Consider the following 15,653-nt stretch of genomic DNA (forward strand, 5'->3'; position numbering starts at 1 on the left):
TACTTTCCCTACTACATTTTGAAACAGTTTTCTTTGCCATCTTGAACTGCTCATTTGCTTTTGTGTCTGTGTGTGAAGCTTTTTACTAAAGTGACGGGTTAACCACATTCAGGTGTATAATTCAGCAATATTGATTACATTCAAAGTATTGTGCCATCACCAATATCCATAGCCCCAACTTTTTCATTGCCTGAGACAGAAACTCTGCACCCAATAAAGAACTCCCTGTCCCCCACTCCAGCCCCTGGTAACCTATAATCTATTATCTATCTCTATGAAATTTACTTCTTCTAGGTATTTCATATAAGCGAGATCACTCAATATCTGTCCTTTTGTGTCTGGCTTATTTATTTTTGTTTTTTTTTAAAGATTTTATTTTTATTTCTTTCTTTCCCCTTCCCCCTCTTGTCTGCTCTCTGTGTCCACTCACTGTGTGTTCTGCATCCGCTTGCATTCTCTGTGGCACCGGGAAACTGCGTCTCTTTTTTGTGGCGTCATCTTGCTGCATCAGCTCTCTGTGTGTGCGGCCCCACTCCTGGGCAGGTTGCACTTTTTTCGCACTGGGTGGCTCTCCTTGCAGGGCACACTCCTCGCACGTGGGGCATCCCTACACGGGTCAGGAGGCCCTGGATATCGAACCCTGGACCGAGCATATGGTAGGCGGATGCTCTAATCAGTTGAGCCATGTCCGCTTCCCTGTCTGGCTTATTTCACCCAACATGAGGTCTTCAGGGCACACACCCATGTGATAGCATGCATCAGCCCTTCATTCATTTTATGACTCATTTGCTTTGTTAAATTAAAGAAAAAATTACTGCCTCTACTGTTACGGTGTTTCTTTCCATGACTGGGTAGAAATCTGTTAGATGTCACATTAAATATTAAATGCATGCATGCTAAATCAGTGCATGCTAAAGGACTTCAGAAGTGTAAAGTAAACATGAGAGAGGAGTCCCTAACTTTCAAACAAGGGGCGTGCTTGTGTGCGCTCATTAGACAGCATTTCGTTAATTAGGTGGGACTGTTCCCTGCTATTAATAAAATCTTCCCTCTTCTAAACTCACACTTCTCTGAGAGAGGCTTACGGTGCAGCCGTGTCCGGCGGTTGCCCCAGGGCTCACCCTCAGTTCAGCTGAGATCTCCGTGTGGAGATTCTGAGATTGGAGCCACCCCGTTCCGGGCGCAGGTCGTGCTGCACCCTGCCCTAACACATCCTCATCAAGAACTGAGCGCCATCTGCCACTCCTTAGGGGACAAACACTGGGGATGAAACATAATGAAGACACCGCCCTGACTTTTCAGGAACTCAGGGTCCTCTGGGGCAACCACGGATAGGCAAAAATAATTGGTGTGAAAAGGCACTGAGTGTGTGCAGAGGAGTGACCCGCTTGTGGGAGCAGCTGAGAAGGCTTCTCGAGGCTGTGGCATGGGACGAGGTTTTAAAGGTAGAAGGGGAGGAGATGGCCCACAGCTCACACGGACATCTGTGCGAATTGCAGCTTTCGGGGTGGTCTGGGTGGGCAAGAAAGGGACGACTTCATCCACAAGCAAGCCTCCTAAGTTTTGGAAAAGAGAGCCCCTCTTTTTTTCCCAAAATTATCCGTGGCTTTGCTGAGTGTCCCAGTAAGTGCGCTTCTCCACGGTGGCTTGATGAGCTGCGGGTGTTGAGACATCTATGTTTGTGAACTGGTTCCCAGGTCTGATCTGTCTTCCTCTCCAAAGGAGCATACATCTCTATACCCATTTGGTCGGTTAATCTTCAACCACATAGCCCAACATCAAAGGATTCTGCTTTACCAAGTATAACTTTCCTCAGCCCTCGCCCCCTCTGCTAATCTCATATAAAAGACAGTTAGTCATCTTTGTTACTGATCTCCTTTACTTTCTTTCCTCATTCTTGTTCTTGCTTTTTCAATTAAGTTAACAGAGCAATGTCCACCTTGCGGCAACCAAAAGGGTACGAAAGTGCAGCCTCTTCAAAGGAGAGTTCAGCCGAGGAAGACTTTGAAATGGCTGAGAATGACCACGAACACCCAGATGGTAGCTTCTGTCAGGGCTATGGAATCTGGAGTGCTCAACTTTCCAAGTCTTACACGCCTTCAAGATAAGGAAAACTGATGCTAAGTGTCTTAGTGGCGGAGCAAGGGTGATTTCATTCTGGGTAGAAAAGGCACCGCCCCTGGTTCTGCTGGAAGCTCGTTAAGAAGAGACTCCAGGCGATCAGGAGCAAACTGGAGGTCCTTTTAACAAGCTGCCTTTGCAGGAGCTGAATGGGGACGAGCTCAGTGCTGCAGGGAGGCCCTGGGTTTGTGTACTGTTCTTTCATTGATTCACAGATTTTTTTTTAAGATATATTTATCACCCCCACCACGCCTCATTGTTTTGTGCTTGCTGTCTGCTCTCTCTGTTCTTCTGTGTCTGTTGTCTTCTGTTTAGGTGGCACTGGGAACCGATCCTGGGACCTTCTGGAGTAGAGAGAGATGCTCAATCTCTTGTGCCACCTCAGCTCCCTGGTCTGTTATGTCTCTCATCGTCTCTACTCTGTGTCTCTTTTTGTTGCGTCATCTTTCTGTGCCAGCTCTTTGCACGGGCCAGCACGCCACATGGGTCAGCTCTCTGCTTAGGCCAGCTCACCTCATGGGCCCACTCGCCTTCACCAGCAGGTCCTGGGAATTGAACCCTGGACCTCCCATGTGGTAGACAGGAGTCCAGTCGCTTGAGCCATGTCTGTTTCCCCACAGTATTTTTTGAGCTTCTTTATTTGTCAGCATAAAAGATGTGTGATCTTGGCCTTTCCGGAGTTTACAATTTGGTGGATGCAGTTACCTGTTCAATTAAGAAAAGAGATGAACAGAATTGCTGTATAGATGGAAAAATAAGCACTTAGGCCTCTTGTGGGACACTTGTCTGCAGGGTGACCGTGTGCATCTAATCTCCTCCCATGCTTCATGTGGCACCGTCCCTTGTTCCTTCATGTAGTTCTAATTATATGTCATTATTCCAGATTATGGTCTTAGTGACTGCCTAGATGACTGAGAAAACACAGGTTTGCTAACGAGTCAACAACTCGTTAGAAAAAAATATACAGGCACACACAAAGGAAAAAATATATAATCATACCTAAAAATATTTTCCATTTCTTCCTACCCTATTAGTATAAATAATCTAAAGTTGACACTACTTTAAGTGGGAGCAGGAAGCCAAAGTAACTTTGAAAATTGAAGCTTACAGATAGAGAAGAGAACACAGCTCCATACTTGAGGGGAAGCATAAGTAGAAATGAAAAATGTTACACGATGGAATGGACCATAAGGAAAGTATGGCCTGATTTCCGGAGGGTCCTCCTTCCTCTCATCGTACCTTCGGGCGTGGGTGACTGAGCAGGAAGTCAGCCGCTGGCTCTGCTGGGCCGGCGTCTAAACGTTCATGTGTGAAGCTTCACTGGGCGTAGAACCACCTGGGTCTTGTGGAGTGCACATTCTGATCCCGTGGGTCTGGGGCGACCCCTAAGGTGCTGCTCCTCTTGGCAGGCTCCGGGGTGCTGCTGGCCCCTGGACCACGCTTGGATGGCAGGCTCCACTCCACACCCCAGACCCAGCTCGAGAAACGAGCGGGCAGGTCCAGGGAGCCATCGGCCGGCGCTGGCTGCTCGCCTAGGCTGCTTCTGCTTAGATACGAGATTTTAGCTTCTTATTTCAAGAATGCTACCTAGAAAACTCAGCCTGCTCTTATTCAGAGCCCAGCTTTGAGCAAGGTGGTTGAGTCCGTTCATTAACCTGTCGGGGCAGAGAGCGATGACATGGAAAGGATGGCGTGTCTTTTACTGGGTAGGTGTTCACCTGGTCGCTTCGTTCATGCACTAAAAATATTTATGTGCTTATTTTGTACAAATAAAAGCTCTTTCTCGCTCTTAGTGCTCCTGGTCCTGGACTTTTGGTTTGCTTATCTTCGCTCCATTTGGGGGCTGCCTCTCATCAGGCTGATGTGAACGATTTCCAGGAGCAGTAGCTATTCTGATGTTGTGCTCGATGGTGAACCGCCTCTCTGGGCTTTTCTTTTTAAATAGAGTGCAGTTATTAATAAACGGTAACATTTGTAAAGTATTTACTGGTGGCTGTTTCTGTGCATTTTAGTATCGCATAAATGACATCATGAGCCAGTCATTGATTGCTCGCTGTCTGGAGCCCGGTTAAAGAAATAATAGACTGCTGTTAGAGATGCAAAGTCCCACCTTTTTTCCTTCAGTTTTTTTTTAAGAAGTAATGGCTTGAATTTTGCATTGTTTTATCAAAAAGACGTGTTTTTGCACAAAGGCGCTGCCAGCTACTCCCTGTTCCTTGCCACCTTCCCTGTGCAGACTGGACCAGGCGCTGCTGAGGCAGCAGAATTAGTGGGTGGCCTTTTAGTGATTTATTTCCCCGGAGACCCTTGACTGCCTCCAGAGCCCCAAAGGCCTCGAGGAGCCGGCGTGAATGTTTCTGTCTCTTCTCTTTCTGGGTCACAGGGTTTGTTTTTTGCTTTTAAATGAACAAAGCAGAGTTGAGCTCCCAGTGTCTTACCTCTTGAAGCGTCCATTTCCCCACACCTCCTGTCGAAGGTCCGGCCCCAGGGAAAAAGGCTGAGCCGAAACGAGAGGGGCAGGTGGGGAAGAGGCCCCGCGGCGCCGGCTCACCCTGCTCGGGCCTGTGTGTGCGGCCTGGGCGGCGACTCCCTGCGCTGGCTTCTCCTACGGACCTGGGGGTTCAACCAACATAAGAGGGTGTCTGGGTCAGCCCCACCCCCTGACCTCACGCCTCCCTGACTGTTTCTTTTCTTCGTTGCTAGAAAGGCCCCTGTCCCCGCCCCTGCTTGCTGGGTGACAGATCTGCATGGAGCCCCCTGCTCTCCCTGCCCCCCAGGAGCCCCTTTGCTGGCCCAGCAGGTGTCCTCAGCCCGCCCTCCTCTCACTCTGCCCCTTCCTGCCCGGCAGGCGCCTGCCCAGCCCACTGGGTCTCAGGCCCCTTTGGGCCCTTCCCTGCCTCGGCTTCCCCCTTCAGGGGGCGTGGCCCGGGCCTCCCCCTGCAGCAGCCTCTCTGCTCCGAGGCTTCAGTTTGCAGAGGCCTTCTCCTCCCTGGCCTCCCTCCCCACTGGTTGGGACTGAATCCTGACCCCAGAGAGATGTGCGCCAGGCTTCATCTGCACTCCTGGGGCGGGAGCCCATTTTAAACAGGACTGTGGCCGTCGTCAGTTAGGACGCGGGCTGCCTGTGCGCAGGCTCCCTGAAGACCCTACCTGGACGAGGCCAGCGCAACCAGGAGGCACCTTCCTCCGCAGGGCCGGAAGCAGAGGCGACTGCCGCTGCCGGGGGAGCCTGAGGTCAGCGCAGACCAGGGCCAGCTCAGGAGCCCGCGAGGTCGGCGCAGACCAGGGCCAGCTCAGGAGCCCGCGAGGTCGGCGCAGACCAGGGCCAGCTCAGGAGCCCGCGAGGTCGGCGCAGACCAGGGCCAGCTCAGGAGCCCGCGAGGTCGGCGCAGACCAGGGCCAGCTCAGGAGCCCGCGAGGTCGGCGCAGACCAGGGCCAGCTCAGGAGCCCGCGAGGTCGGCGCAGACCAGGGCCAGCTCAGGAGCCCGCGAGGTCGGCGCAGACCAGGGCCAGCTCAGGAGCCCGCGAGGTCGGCGCAGACCAGGGCCAGCTCAGGAGCCCGCGAGGTCGGCGCAGACCAGGGCCAGCTCAGGAGCCTGCGAGGTCGGCGCAGACCAGGGCCAGCTCAGGAGGCCCTGAGGTCGGCGCAGACCAGGGCCAGCTCAGGAGCCCGCGAGGTCAGCGCAGACCAGGGCCAGCTCAGGAGCCCGCGAGGTCGGCGCAGACCAGGGCCAGCTCAGGAGCCCGCGAGGTCGGCGCAGACCAGGGCCAGCTCAGGAGCCCGCGAGGTCGGCGCAGACCAGGGCCAGCTCAGGAGCCCGCGAGGTCGGCGCAGACCAGGGCCAGCTCAGGAGCCCGCGAGGTCGGCGCAGACCAGGGCCAGCTCAGGAGGCCCTGAGGTCGGCGCAGACCAGGGCCAGCTCAGGAGCCCGCGAGGTCGGCGCAGACCAGGGCCAGCTCAGGAGCCCGCGAGGTCGGCGCAGACCAGGGCCAGCTCAGGAGCCTGCGAGGTCGGCGCAGACCAGGGCCAGCTCAGGAGGCCCTGAGGTCGGCGCAGACCAGGGCCAGCTCAGGAGCCCGCGAGGTCGGCGCAGACCAGGGCCAGCTCAGGAGCCTGAGAGGTCGGCGCAGACCAGGGCCAGCTCAGGAGGCCCTGAGGTCGGCGCAGACCAGGGCCAGCTCAGGAGCCCGCGAGGTCGGCGCAGACCAGGGCCAGCTCAGGAGCCCGCGAGGTCGGCGCAGACCAGGGCCAGCTCAGGAGCCCGCGAGGTCGGCGCAGACCAGGGCCAGCTCAGGAGCCCGCGAGGTCGGCGCAGACCACGGCCAGCTCAGGAGCCCGCGAGGTCGGCGCAGACCAGGGCCAGCTCAGGAGGCCCTGAGGTTGGCGCAAACCAGGGCCAGCTCAGGAGCCTGCGAGGTCAGCACAGACCAGGGCCAGCTCAGGAGGACGCGAGGTCAGCGCAGACCAGGGCCAGCTCAGGAGGCCGCAAGGTGACGCGTTGCCTGCGCCACAGCCTGGGGGAGAGCAGGCCCTGCCGGCCGTGATGTTGGCCTTGCAGCCTCCAGAACCGAGAGAAGATAAATCCTTGTTGTTTCAGCGGCCCGTCGCGTGGTGTTGGTCATGGCGGCCTGACAGACAAAGGCCGCCCACCTGTCCTGCGCCCGGTTCACTGTTGTCCTCTGCTGATGCCTTCCCCTGGCCCCTGGTGGTCTCCAGCTTGCTCAGCCTGGGGGGAGCTACTCCCCTCCCCTCCCCTCCGCTCCCGTCCTCTGCCTCAAACGCTTTTGCTCACAGCAGCGGGCCTCATCCTTGGGGAAAGCCCTGCCACCTCCTGCCCAGGTCCGTGCACCAAATGTTTATTATCCAACAAGTATTTACCAAGGGCTTGCGTGTTAGCACAGCAGAAGACCTTGTCCTGGGGAAGCGGACTTCACCCAGTGGTTAGGGCGTCCGTCTGCCACATGGGAGGTCCACGGTTCAAACCCCGGGCCTCCCTGACCCATGTGGAGCTGGCCCATGCGCAGTGCTGATGCGCGCAAGGAGTGGCCTGCCACATAGGGGTGTCCCCGCGTAGGGGAGCCCCACGTGCAAGGAGTGTGCCCTGTAAGGAGAGCCGCCCAGCACGAAAGAAAGTGCAGCCTGCCCAGGAGTGGTGCCGCACACACGGAGAACTAACACAGCAAGATGGTGTAACAAAAGAGATTCCCGTGCCGCTGACAAGAATACAAGTGGACGCAGAAGAACACACAGGAATGGACACAGAGCAGACAGCTGGGTGGGGTGGGGGAGACGGGGAAGGGGAGAGAAATAAATAAAAAATAAATCTTTTAAAAAAAGACCTTGTGCTAACAGCCGCACTGTGTTGTGATTCTGCCGATGCCCCCCTCCCCCTATTCCACTTGTGTCCCCTCCCCCATCGGAGCAAACGCAGGAAACAGAACTTCATGATTACAGGATTAGATAGGCAAAATTTCATCATTGTTTCTGGTTTCTACATATAGTTTAAGTTTTTTGTGTGTGGCTGATGCAAGGAGTGAGCTGAATGCTTCCTTTGTTTTGTCAATTTGTTCAGCCACAGCCAACAACAAAAGTTTCACTTGTGCGGTGTCCTTGGTTCAGAGGGAAAACTCAGTCCTGCTTTTTCGTAGATCACCCTTCAGGTAGCATCCTTGAGCTGGAGGAACTGGGAGAAGGTGGCTCACCGGTGAAGGTGTGACACTGGTTGTTACAATGAGGTGGCTCTGGAAGGATGAGCTCAAGGCCACCAAGGCTTCCCGGCCTGAGGTTTCTTGCCCATTGTGGAGACAGAGGTCGTGGGGTGTTTGTCAGGTTAATTGTTTAGTATTCCACTTGTTAGGCAGAGCCGGAAACCAGTACCTGCCTTCAAGATACTACCTGCCTTGTGAGGAAGGAAAGCTTCCCCAGTGGTCTCCGCCAGCTTGCACGTTTTAATTGCCTGGGGAGCTTTTTAAAAGAGCAGGTACCCAGCACCACCCAGAGACCGGAGCCAGGTGGTCTCGTGGGACCTGAGGACAGGTGAGGCTTCCAAAGCCCCCCACTGCCTTACAGCGTCGTGCACTGGCGTGAGATTGCCAGGGGAGTTTTCCAGGTTCTTTCCGTTGTGGTTCAAATGGTCAGAAACCCACGTGTGTGTGTTCTGCATCTAAGTCACGGGCACGTGTGGTAGGGAGGGTCAGACTTGCACACGTGTGCCCCAGATCTGCGTTGTCCTCCCTCTCGACGTTCATCCTTCGCGCTGATGCAGCCTACGGCTGTCGTTTTAGAGGCCTCTGCCTGGAGAGGGGCGATGTGAGTGTGAAATTGAATGCAATGAGGTGGGAGCACTGGCTGATGGAAGCTCGCTTCAGCCACCCCTGCCAACAGGTAACAGGCTGTTGGTTAGGCTGCTGAGGGTGTGCCGCCCACTAGGTTAACAAATCCGTCTTCTTGCTAAATGTCTCCAGGAGGCTGGCCCGGGCGGAGGGGGTGGCTCGCCTGGCAGGGTGCCTGAGGGTTGTGGCCGCAGCGCAGTGCTGCTCAGTGCGCCTGATGACCTCACGTGGGAGCCCAGGGCTGCTCGTTGAATATGCAGACCCCCGAAGGGCACCAGAGGGAGTGGGTCTGCATCTCGGGGTGACGCCCAAGGGTCCCAGGTGCCCCTGGGATTCTGGTGCTGAGATAAAGCTAAGCTGCCCTTTGAGGGACGAAGCGCGAAGCGCGTGCACAGCTGGGACGGCCGACGGCGAGGTTTCCTTGGTTCTCTCTGAAGTCAGGCGGGGCAGAAGCTGCCCTCCCACCCCCGTGAGGTTCCCAGAGATCACGGTCATCCTGGAAGTCCCAGGTTTCTCGGGGGATGACAGCCAGGGCCTCTGCCCCGCTGACCCCAGCTGGTCCCTTGCTGTGCTGGGCTGACACTGCTTTTTCCCCTTTGATACTTTCTTCCTATTTGCTTTGAAGCCAGCCTGATTTTTAACCATGAGGAGAGTCTTCCACATTCTGTTCTTAAGTAATTCCATGCACCTTTTTGTAAATCTTCAATAATGCAGAATTTAACTAAAAATAGAACAGTGGCTATTACCAACAATGGGAGAAAAATAAATTCGAATCAAGTTTTTAAAAATTTGTATTGTAAAGCCTCTTTACTTCGACCTTTGCTGATTTGAATATTGTAGTGGTTTAGACAGAAAATGTCCCCTAAAGTTTATCCTCCAGGAAACTGGAAACAGAATTCGTTACACAAATTAGTAGTATAAACCAGCAGCTCTCAAACAGGACTTTCTGTGAGTTTAAGCAGAGATGCTTTGATACTAAGAATGGACTATTTGGGGGCTTTCCCCAGTTTGCATTGGAAAATACTATGTATTAAAATTTTTCTCTGGATAAATTTTTTTGAACCTTTCATTTATGGGTTTAAAACCATAAACTTGTCTCTATTATAATCACTAATAGGATGAATACTGTCTGACCCCAAATCAGTGCAGATTTCTCAGTAAACCCAAGGTGTTCTACCACATGAAAAGTTTGGGACCTACTGGCATAAATAAGATTGAATATTTAAAAGCTTTATTTTGAACGACTTTGTTTACATTGAAAATTTAGATATACTTACAAATTAGAAACCACCCCCATTCTCCATCTCTCACTGTCCTTATTATTCCAGATCTTTCTCAGCTGTCACCCACTCCGACACGTCATCCTCTCTCCTCCGTGGCTCCCTCAGCACTTTGCACAACCTCCACGTCGCCTGTCTTGTAGGGAGGTGACCCTCCTGCTCGGCTCTCACTATTCAAATACACTCACTGTAAAGGCTCGCAGAAATGCTCACCCCAAGTTCACGATCCAGACTGAAACCTCGCTGACGACGTGCACAAAATGCACATGAGCCCGGGGGAGCGGGTGTGGGGGGACGGGGAATCCCAGATGTCCTCCTGGTCAGACCCCAACTCGAGATGTCTCATTTGGGGTGGGGGACTTGTGGGGGCTTGGGTGTGGACTGAAGGTGAAGTTAGGATGGGAAGTGAAGCGGGCACGGTCGGTGCGACCCCGCCTGGGCATTGTGGAGTCAGCATTTGAAATTTTGTAATTCAGGCAGATCCCAGAGTTCTGGAATGTGGAGGAATTCATTGTTTTATTGATGAATTGTGCAACCTGAGCCGCGTGTGTGGTGGACGCTGTGTGTGAGAGATGAGTGTGAGGGATGTGTGTGAGTGGAGCCAGATGCAGTGGGATGCTTCCTTCCAAGACTTCTCGTGCTCTCAGGCAGCCCCAGATCCCTTTGTGCCTTTCTCTAGAAATTAATCCGGAGGATCCATGATTGAGTGACATCAGTAAATGAATGACAGAGAAGACACAAATCTGCAGAATTCCAATTAATTTATGGGGGTGCCTTCTCTAGGAAAGTGTAACTCTCCATTCCTTAGGTATGGCTGTGCATAGTGACTTCCTAAGAGTTCAGTACTGAAGGGAGGAAAACAGTTTCTCCACTGTGGAGAATCCACTCAGCTCAAGGTCAGCATCAACTGTGGTGGGTCCAGCTGAGAGCGTGTGCCCTGGATATGATGTGGTGAGAAGGGCACTTCATCTTTGTGATCCTTCTCCCAATAACCTATGACCCTAGTCTAATCATGAGAAAAGACAAAGCATCCTACAAAATACCCCACCATGACTCCTCAAATCTGTCAAGGTCATGAGAAACAAGGGAAGTTGGAGAAACTCAGTCAAGGAGATGCAGTGACTAAATATAACGTGATATGCTGAATGCAATTCCAGGACAGAAAAGGGACATTAGGTAAAAACTAAGGAAATATGAATATGGACTTTAATTAATAATGTACCAATATTGGTTTATTAATTTAGCAAATGTACCAGACTAATATAACATGTTAACAGTAGGGGAAACTGAGTGAGGTACCTGGGGACTGTTTGTACTATCATCTCAATGTTTCTGTAAATTTAGAACTGACCTAAAGTTAAAAGTTTATTAAGAACATAAACTGAAAGAATCCTAAGAAGGAAGCCAGCTGTTAGTGCTGGTGACCAGGTGATGCTTTTGAGCTAGAAATACATGTTGTATAGAGGAAGTAGAAGCCAGTTTGAGTTTTTGGGAACCTGAATACTATCAGAATATATTCCTCACAGATGTTGTCGGTTTCCTTTATTTTGTTTCAGGTAAGGTGCATATAAAAATACTAGATATCTATTGCAGATTTGTTTATGGGTATTAACAAATATAATAAAGCCAAAAGATGTTAACACAAATAATTAGTCGTGACAGCAGAAGGAAAAGCAATACCATAATTAATCACTTTGCTAATTGCTGTTTCTCTTATTAATTGGCATCCATTTTTTAATCTGACATGGATGTAATAAGTTTAGTTCATAGCTATTGTGAAAGAACATACAAAACAGTGGCTTTTCTCCTTAAGTGTTTGAGTTCTAAACTAGAAGATGACATTCTGCTAGTGTTCAAGACATGCTATTTTAAGAAGATGAACTCTTAACATTCCTGCTGTACTAAATTCATTTTCTGAATATGTAACATTCAGATGAGGACTTTGTTACCCCAGCTCAGACCCCCCAGTGAGTTCATACTTACCTCAGTCAGATCCAAGAATTAATTCCAAAGTGAACTTTTCAAAAGAGATGTTTAATTGGCTGTTCATGTGTTCTACTTGCTAAGAACAGTGTTTTGTTTAAGTGGAAGTTTATTTAAGTCCATGGTAAGTGAGCCGTAATAATCTTGAAAGAGCTTGTGCTTTTTTCCCCTTCTGTTAATTAAAATGCCGGGTTCTTTTTTTCCTGTTTTCCAAAAAGCCTTTGACATATTTCAACTAAAGATACTCTTTGGATACCCTGTTCAGTTTAAGCAACCAAAATGGGTTCAGATGATGTCGACTGTAATTTAGTCTGGGAAAACCAGAAGAGTTTAAGAGTCTAATATTAAGCTGCAGAGGAAAAATCATTTGCTTACAGTTCTTAGAAGTTCATCCTCCAGCTATTCTGTCTTTGTCTCCTTGAAATACAGACGTGAATTATGCTATAGAGACAGCATAAAGGAATCTCATTGTAATGTATAAGATAACTTAAGGTTCTAGTAAAAATTAAAGATCAAAAATGGTGCTGACCTCACCACTGTCCATTACCAAGACTTTTCATGACATCATCCAGAAACTCTGGACCCGTTAGGCAGTAACTCCCCACGCCCGCCCTGCCCTGGCCCCAGATAGCCTTGAATCTACTTTCTGTCCCTGTTAATTTGCGTATAATTATTATTAATAGCCAGCATTTATTGTGTTAAATGTATTACATGTCCTTTTTCCTTTTAACACTAATGACATCTCTCGGTGCTCCTGCTGGGCTCAGCCTTGGGGTCGGCGTGCACGTCCAAGTCTGCGGGGGCTCCAGGGCAGGCTGGCGTGTCCGATGGGGGCTGGGGCTTGGCGAGAGGGAGCTGTGCCTTTCCCCTCATTTCTGGTTGCCGGAGTTTGTAAAGCCTGATGCTCTGGCTCTGAGGCTTTTGACTAGGCAGTGATAAAAGGCCAATCTGCCAAAACAACTGGAAAGCACCCAATTTTATCAGCATCCTTGAGCAGCTCAGCCAGGCCAGCAGCTGAGGCCTCCAGACTCCTTTGTTCTTTGAGAAAATAAACCCCATTTTGTTTAAACTACTCTTTGGCAGTTTTATCCTACTTATAGCCCCAAGTGCCCTTAACTGTTGCAGATGTGTTATCTCAGTTTTACACGTGGGAAGAGTGAAGTTTACGGAGCTGGAACAACTTCCCCAGGGATGCCTGGCTGTGAGTACAGAGCTGAGACCTGAGCGCAGCTCTGACCCCAGGCCATTTGCACTTATCACTCAGGCCTTCCTCAAAGATAGCACTCAGCCTTCCCCCAAGATATGTAGGCTTGGAACAAGCCTAATGTAGCTGTTTCCCGGATATTTGCATGAGCATCTGGAAAATTTCTTCTGGAACCTGAATTCTCTCTTGCCCAGTTCTGTGTCTTTATTTTATCCAAATAATTGATATTCTGATAGCACACTCAGAGGGTGACCCTGGAGAAAGAAAAGCTCTGGGAGTCCAGCCAAGCCAGATGCTGGCAGATTGTCCCCAAGCGTGGCCCTGTGGACTGGCTGTGGCCCTGGCACCTGGGGCAGCCTGCCCCTCTCTGGGACACCCACTCCGACCGCTCAGCATTGACTGGGGGCCTGAGTTGTACCTTCCAGCCTGGCCAGCTCACGCTCTTTCCTAAGCAAATCAAACACTAAACACTTGTAATCTGGGGAGTTGAGAGTTTTAAGATATTATGTCTTACAGGACAAACAGGATGGGAGGGGCTTTTTGAAAAAATTGTGGTAATTCCCCATTTTAACCCTCTTTAAGCATACACTTCAGTGACATTAATTCCATTACAGTGTTGTGCTACCCTCACCACCATCCGTTACCAGGACTTTTTCATAGCCCTAAACGGAAGCTCTGTGCCCATTAAGCAGTAAGTCCCAACTCCTTCCTCTGGCTCCTGGTAACCTCTCATTTATTCTCTCTCTCTATTAGTTAGCTTACTTTAAAAACTTTATATAAGTGAAATTATACAGTATTTGTCCTTTTGTGTCTGGCCTGTTTCACACAGTGCCATGCCTTCCAGCTTCCTCCATGTGGTAGTGTGTATCAGAACTTCACTCCTTTTGAGAGTTGAATAATATTCCATTGCACATGTATACCACATTTTGTTTATCCGTTCATCTGTTCTTGAACACTTAGGTTGCTTCCACCTTTTGGCTCTTGTGAATAATGCTGCTCTGGTATTGGGTGTTCAGATATCTGTAGGTCCCTGCTTTCAGCTTCTTTGGGTAGATACTAAAGAGTGGGATTGCTGGCTCATATGGTAATTCTGTGTTCACTTTTCTAAGGAACTGCCAAACTGTTTCCCACAGTGTCTGCACCTTTTCAAATTCCCACTGGCAATGCACAAGGGTTCCAGTAATCAGGGAGGGTTTGCTTTCCCATAAGGCCCTGTGGGTGCTGTGCTTGGATCCTTGGAGCAGACCAAATAAAGGGCCCCGGAGGAGACAGCGAGCCTGGTTCCCGCCTGGGTGCCCCTTGCATCCCTAGAGCTATATGTATTATAGGAATGAGAAAGTAGGATGTGTCACTAGGCTAAGAAAAACCCACCCTGGGTAGCAGTTCTCACATTCTTGAGCGTGAGGAACCCATTTCTTCTTAAAATGTTTGAAGTACCCCCATAGCTATTGCGTAGGGAGGATCGTTGAGTAATCACACTACATTTAATTGACATTCCATCAACTAAAACTGCTTCGGAGGGGCTGAAAACACTGGGAGGACTTGCAAAGGGTCCCTCGAGTCTAAGGGACATTTCTGGTCACATTTAAAACACTTTTCCATTTCAGAAATGGCAAAATGGGGTAGGGAATCTGAAAATCAAGGAAATACATGTGAAACGTTTTTCAACCAGCGGGAAGCGTTTGTCTTCCCAACCCCACCTTCCTGATTTCAGAGACTGGAGTTTCCCTTTATGATAAAACTGCCCTATCTGGTCCTCCTTGTTTTGCGTGGTTCCAGCCCAGCCTTGCCTCCGGAGGGACAAACGAAAGGTCGATGTCCTCAGTCAGCCTGAAGGTGGCAGGTGCCACTGGCACTGCACTCTGGTTGCCCGTCCAGGGCTGCACACTCTCGTTGCCCGTCCAGGGCGTCCTTCCCTCCCGTCCTTGGAGAGGCCTTGCTCTGGAGCACAGCCTCTTCACTAGGCGCCCTTCTGCCTCAGAGCTCAGCCTGGGAAGGGCTGGGAAGTGAAGCTCTCACAGCTGTCACTCAGCAGGTCCCCTGCGACCGGGTGCTCCCTGAGCTTCCGCTTGGTGGGTCAGCATCCCAGGGCGCTTGCAGAGATTAAAAGAACGTCTCCCGTGCCCAATCAAGGTAGATGATGGAAGCGTGAACAGGACAGAAACTTGGATCTAGTGGAAGATGGAAATGAATCTAACGGTTGCTGTTGTACCAGCTTAAGAATTTATTCCTACTTCCTCCTTCACTTTTTAATCCATCTTAGAGAATAAAGCTCACTATATCCAAACCCTTGCTTTTCTTCCTCTTTGATGGAAAGGAAGATAAAGCAGAGTTGTACACAGCGTTTGCTTTCATTGAAAAGTTGATCTCATACGCAAAGAATGTGTTCTCGAGTCTCTGGCGCAAAGGAAAATAAAGTTGAAAAACCCTGAATTCTCCAGCTCTTAATATTATTACTAACTAGAAGCACACTTCTTGTTAAAATGGTTCACTGCTGCTTAAAATTTAATCATCTCTCTTGGCCTGCATTTTGTTTTCCTTCTCTTTGAAAATCCAAATGAGGTACTTCAGGACTGTGGTCATTTACTTATCTATATTAGCAGAAAACCTTTCTTTCTGTGGAAACTTTTTTTTTACATTTTTAAAGTATACATGACCTTAGACTTTCCCCCTCAACCATTGTCATACCCATATATTAGCACTGCTAATTTCAAACACTGTGGTGTGCTCT

General features: G+C 50.2%; 1 protein-coding gene across 3 annotated transcripts in view; it reads left to right on the plus strand.

Annotated features, from left to right (window-relative positions):
- The window catches only part of FAM171A1 (family with sequence similarity 171 member A1), a 154,029-nt gene that overhangs the window by 20,314 nt on the left and 118,062 nt on the right, over window positions 1–15,653 (plus strand). The gene's annotated exons all lie outside the window — the stretch shown is intronic.

Source organism: Dasypus novemcinctus, chromosome 20, assembly GCF_030445035.2.
Source record: "Dasypus novemcinctus isolate mDasNov1 chromosome 20, mDasNov1.1.hap2, whole genome shotgun sequence".
In the NCBI taxonomy this organism is placed as follows: domain Eukaryota; kingdom Metazoa; phylum Chordata; class Mammalia; order Cingulata; family Dasypodidae; genus Dasypus; species Dasypus novemcinctus.